The 6,019-nt window shown below is 40.0% G+C and overlaps 1 pseudogene; it reads right to left on the bottom strand.

Annotated features, from left to right (window-relative positions):
- Positions 1–4,999: 4,999 nt before the first annotated feature.
- On the bottom strand, positions 5,000–5,166 carry LOC129337185 (U2 spliceosomal RNA; annotated as a pseudogene).
- Positions 5,167–6,019: the final 853 nt, after the last annotated feature.

Consider the following 6,019-nt stretch of genomic DNA (forward strand, 5'->3'; position numbering starts at 1 on the left):
ACTGTGTGGTATCCTTTAAATATGTGGGTGAAGGTGCAACAGCTGGCTGAAGTAAACTGTCCAGGTACTGTGCCAAAGATTCCAATAAGGAATTATTTCCAGAGACCATAGGTCTCCCCTTTGGCGGAAAGTCCTTATGGATTTTAGGAAGGATGTAAAATGTGGGCACTTTAGGGTTGTTATTCAATAATGCCCGATGGAGGGCTGGAGTGATAACCTTGGCCAGCATTGCTTTGTCTAACACAATCTGAATTAAATACACAATATGCCAGCTGGGGTCCTCCTTGATCTTCCTGTAACTATTGATATCTCCCAGCTGTCTCATGACTTCTGCCTCATAATCTGATGTATTAAGCACAACTATCACCCCATTTGTCTGCAGGTTTAATTTGTGCAGGGTACAAACGTAGATCTGGCTTTGAGGCATAACACTGCTGACTCATTATTAATGGTATTTCCAAAAACTTCTTTAACTTTAACTGCCTCATTAATCTAAAGACATCTACCCAAGTCCTGAGAGGAAGCTATCTGGGAGTAAGGACAAAACTCAATCCCTTCTATCAGTAAAATGCAGTGGGTGAGTGGGTGACTTGATAGGACATGACTTGCATGACTCACCCAGTCTAGCTACTGTTCAACTGCAGCCACTCCACAAAAGACAGTGTGGTTTAGTGGTTTGAGTTTCAGAATAGGCTCTGGGAGACCCAGGTTTGAATTCCCACTTTGCCATGGAAAGTCACTGGGTAACTGGCTAGTAACACATACTCAGCCTAACCTACCTAAGAGAGTTGTTGCAAGGATAAAATGGAGAAGAGGTGAATAATGTAAGCTGCTTTGGGTCCCCATTGTGAAGAAAGGCAAAATAGAAATGAACTATATAAATATCAATATAGACAAAGATGGGGGGAAGATAAAAAGTAGGCTGGATCGTGAGTGAGAAGGTGAGAAAGAAGCAGGGAAAGGTGAAAATATGGAGACTGCCAGGAAGAAGGGAAAAAAGAAAGAAATAGTATGGAGAGGAGGATACAAGGGAAAGTGAGATGCCCCTGAAAGTCCTTGTGACTTTCCTACCATGAAACTAGACATGGCCAAGCAGCTGGCGCCATGAAACCAGGCCCGGCCACCAGAACCACAGCAAGAGGCTGCCCCGGGGTGGGGGGGGAGGAAAGCTCAAGAGGGGGGAGATAAAGACAGGTTGGCTGGTGGGTGGGAAAGAGAGAATGCAACATGAAAATGGGTGTGGCTATAGGAGCTTTCAGGGAAGGGAGAGAATAGTGGGGTAGGGGGAAATAAAATGCCCCCACAATGTCTTGCATGTCCCCTTTAGCTATTCCTTTCATTAGCCTTTCAGAACTTCTATCGAAGTGTATCTCTTGTTAGGTTGGATTGCACAGATCTGTTCTACTAAAAGTAGTGCCTTCCTCTGGCACAAGGCACCTTGCCTTGGTGCAAGAGGCCTCTTGTGACAGGGGAAGGCATCTTGCTCCAGAGGAAGCTGTTACTGGAACATAATCAAGGAATCCAGCCCCCTAGTCAGAGTAAGGGTCAAATACACAACTGGGAGTGGTGGCTGGACTCAGCCATTTGATCATACAACATAGCTTCACACCCATTTGGGGGGGGGTCCAAAATTATTCCCTGTTGTACATTTGGTTACAACTGAAAAATAATATAGCTGGGGTTTGACAGATCAAAGCCATGTCCAAAGCTTTTGAGTTAAGGCTGGTTGGATTTATGGATTAGTTCTTATTTTCAAGGCTGAGAAGAAACCAGGTGTTGTAAGAAATACAACATTTATAGTGATTAGACTACAGGTGGGTTCCCATTGTTCAGTCTTTACTTCTAATCACTACAGGATATAATGCACTGAAAGACTGAACTGGTTTTTTTAAAGCTATGATTTTTAAACATATCTACTTAGAAATCAATATCATTGAAATAAATGCGATTTACTGCTACTTGTTTCATTTAGGATGCAATCTTCAAATCATTTTACACAAGATTTTTCTGATTATCTCAGAGTAGAACTACTTTGTTATTCTGAGCAAAGATCTAAACGGATGACCTTTAGCTTGAAATATGTGAAATATTTTGGAGACCCACCTTCTACTTTTGATATTTAAGAATTCTCTATTTTTTATTTCTTAATTTTGTGCAGGACACTGTTAACGTGCAGTTTACAGAGTTCTGGTCTTTAAGCTAACTGTCTACATCAGTAGTTCTCAGCTGGTGGGATGCAGAAGTATTTTAGGTGGAGCACAGGATTTTCAAAGCCATTACTAGGAATTCTCTGTCCCCCAATCCCCATGCCCACCTGCAAGTGTGAGTGCTGTCTCCAGCCAACTCTACCTGTCATAGATTATTCATATATGAACTTTTGGCGTGCTAGTAGTAACTTTGGATATTTGATGTTTTTCCTAATCTCCCATTTCCCCTGTCTTTGATGTGCCTCTTCCTTCCAATGCTAATTGATAAAGATTATCCATTGCGCTTCTGCAATTTGTTTACATCTTTAACACTTACCTTTAATGATAAATGTAATAATGGAATGCCTGTAAACATATACATATCCTCAGAAAAGTGGTATTTTTTTCCCTATCATGGGGGGACCTGAGTTCTTTGATAGTTAGTTAGTTATTAGTTATTTCAGTCTGTGACCAGAGAAAAAAGATAGAAACAAGCGAAGTATGCAATATGAAATAAAATGGATCTGGACCCTAATACATAATAACATCAAAACAACTGTATCTGGTATATTAAAAACAATCCCCCAAAACCAATCAACTAAAAATATAACGGTGTGATACTTAACCTGAAGGCCAGTATATGCTGACTGCCTTCTGGTTCTTTGATGGAGCGATTGGTGGAATGTAAGATATGAAAGGTTAAGACCCACTGATCTGCATTATTGAAGTACAGGTAAAACCTAACAAAGATAAAACCTAATAAAAAGCAGTTTTAAAAGATTTCACTCACATATTTGATTCTTTTCCATATAAACACCTGAGACAGTTCACAAAAAAAAACAATCAACAGGGAAATCCATTAAATATATAATTAAAATAGAAAAATACAAAATGCAAAGTTTACAGCAGCAGTAAAACAACATCCGAGGTATAAAGTGAAAACGCAAAATGTATTAGAAAGCATAATAAACAGGTCCAACACTTAAAACTTAATCCTGACAAGATGAAAGTGCTACTGATGAGCAGACGTTCTGACCCATTCTCAATGGGGCTGCACTTCTCTTGACGGTCCGTACTTTGGGGGGTGCTCCTTGACCATGGCCCATTGCTGGATAAGTAGGTGGCAACTGTGACCAATATTGCCTTTTACCAGCTTCGACGGGTTAGCCAGCTGCCACCTTTTATGGGCAGAAAAGATCTTGCCACTGTAATGCATGCCCTGGTTACATCTTGATTAGATTACGGCACTGGGGCTGCATGGGACTGCCCTTGAAATTTGTTTGGAAACTTCAATTGGTGCAGAATGCTGCATCCAAGATGTTGACTGGATGTGAGTTTTTTATGCATGGTTTTTATCTGTTAGTTGCCTTGGTGGTCCTGATCAGGGTAGAAAGGGAGGCCATAAATAAATAAATAAATAAATAAATAAATAAATAAATAAATAAATAAATAAATAAATAAATAAATAAATAAATAAGCAACAAAAGAAGTTTTTATGGCACAGTCAGAGAACCATAAAATATTTCCGTTGGCAAACACAGTCATCCAACACATAAAATTATTAAAAAACCTGGGAAAATAAGCATCTTCATCTGGCACTTACATGACTGCAGCATAGGCACCAGGCAAATCTCCATGGGGAGAGTGTTTTACAGCCAAACTGCCACCACTAAAAAAGCCCCACCTATTGCTAGTTACCAGTTACATCAGCTTAAAGATTGGTCTTTTTAATGTGATTATATGTACAATTCTATCAGGATAGTTTTGATTTGGTGTTTTGCTAAAAGAGCATAGTGGCCATTTCCACACACGTTGAATAATGCACTTTCAATGCACTTTAGCAATCCTTTGGAAGTGGATTTTTTGTTCCACACATGGAAAAGCAGTTCCAAATGTTCACTAAAGAGTATTGAAAGTGGATTATCCAACGTGTGTGGAAGCAGCCATAGTTCCGAAACAGTAAGCAGGGAGTTGTCTCCATTTTTGCTGCTCCATATGGAGTATTCTGTGCATGTGGATCAGTAAAAACAGGGAAATACTGCCCCCGTGCTATTTTGCCACAGGGAAATGGCTGGGGGTGGGGGGAGCTCTTCTTTTCCCTGCAGTGGCATTCTGAGGCTGTTTCAGCTCTCCTTTATTTTTTTTAACAACCATTCTGCACAGCCGCTGTGTGGCTGCAAGGGGGTTTGGGGAACCTGGACCCAATTCTTTAAGAATCTGCATGTATCAAGAGACCCTTAGTTGTAAGGTGCCTTGAGTAGGTCTCTGGAGAGACACATAAATTTCCAAATAAACAAATAAGCCAAAAGAATTTGAACCCAAGTGGCTTCAGTGTTCTTTAGAGTAACACCACATATACCAAGTCTGTCTTATCACAAACTAGAAAGAGACCATTTGGGACTGAGATTGCACATCCTTTGCCAATCTATTCTGTTTCAGAGGAAAAGATCAAGGTGAAGTATTCTGGATTTTACACTGGTGCTGATGCCTACTCTAACAACCTCAGGGCAAAATATATACTGGTAGAGATTAGAGAAACTATAAAGGTGCATCTATGCAGTAGCAAATTTAGAATCAGTTGTATAATGGACGTCTAGTGAGAATAACTATGGAAGTATTTGCAAAGGTACAATGAAGTGTCTGCCCTCAAATCTACATCTAGTACACTGTTCTGTTACTTAAATAAATCTCACATTTGTAAGATAGAGTGTTACAATTTTGCTGATACAATTAGTGCTATTACTATTGAGAAAGAGAAATTGATGATACCATATCAGTTTTATGGACTTTTGAAAATGAACATGATTGGGCAAAGGCACAACACTTCTAGAACATTACAATATGAGTGTGAAATAGACAAAGTGAACTCTTAGGCTTTCTTTCTGTTCCAGAAAATCAATTTAATGTGCAGCTTCTGAAACAAGAGCATATCAGATATTAAACTGATAAGAACAGATTGGCTTTTATTGAGAAAATGTTTCAAGTTACAAGTTCACAAAAGCCCATTACAACAGTGAGTAGAAAGCACCCAAACCACAATTATGTGTGGAGCAAAGGTTGTATAAAGTGATAGTTCCAGTAAACCTAATCTTTGCCCAGAAGAGCAGAGACATGATGTACCATCGTAGTTTATTTTTTAAAAAAACTGATTAGAAATAAACCATAAGCTTGAATTTGAAAGCATGGCCAGGGTGAATCTCAAAGGAAAAGAAGCTCAGAACTTGAAATTTATTACCAAAGATTAACCGTATTCCAACATACTCTGACAAATACAGATATAGGCAGGTCTGGTCCAGAGCATATTGGTATATTCTACTGAGATAAAAATGATCAACCCAAATAAATCCAATCCAAACAAACAAAAGCACAGATTTATATTATATTTTAAAATAATTATTCATTTTCACTTTGCTAATGCTATTCAGTTCCATTTACCACTGGTTTCATGAGGAAATCAATATCAGCTCCAACTTTTTTGTTTCCCATCTAATTTGGATGAAATGTTCAGCAACTGCCTCCTTCACCCACTCTGCCCCTCTGGCTGATGGAAGAAAGGGTTCCATTTGCACAGGCGCTCAAAATTCAAAACTCTTTTACAGAGGAAGGTGTTTGGCTGCTTGGCACTGTAACTGCCACGGGGCAGTCAGGGCACAGCAGCATTGAGGAGCCCTGGGTAGCCAGCCCTGAACCAGGAATCAGACTGAGGAGCTGCAGGCTCATCGGGACCAACAGCCAGCAGCTGAGGCAGAGCCACCTGCACCCTCCAGCCAGGAAGCAACAACAGGTGAAACTCAGTTGATCACACCACCCCCAGCCCTCCAGCATCACCCACA

Source organism: Eublepharis macularius, chromosome 10 (genome assembly GCF_028583425.1).
Source record: "Eublepharis macularius isolate TG4126 chromosome 10, MPM_Emac_v1.0, whole genome shotgun sequence".
Taxonomy (NCBI): domain Eukaryota; kingdom Metazoa; phylum Chordata; class Lepidosauria; order Squamata; family Eublepharidae; genus Eublepharis; species Eublepharis macularius.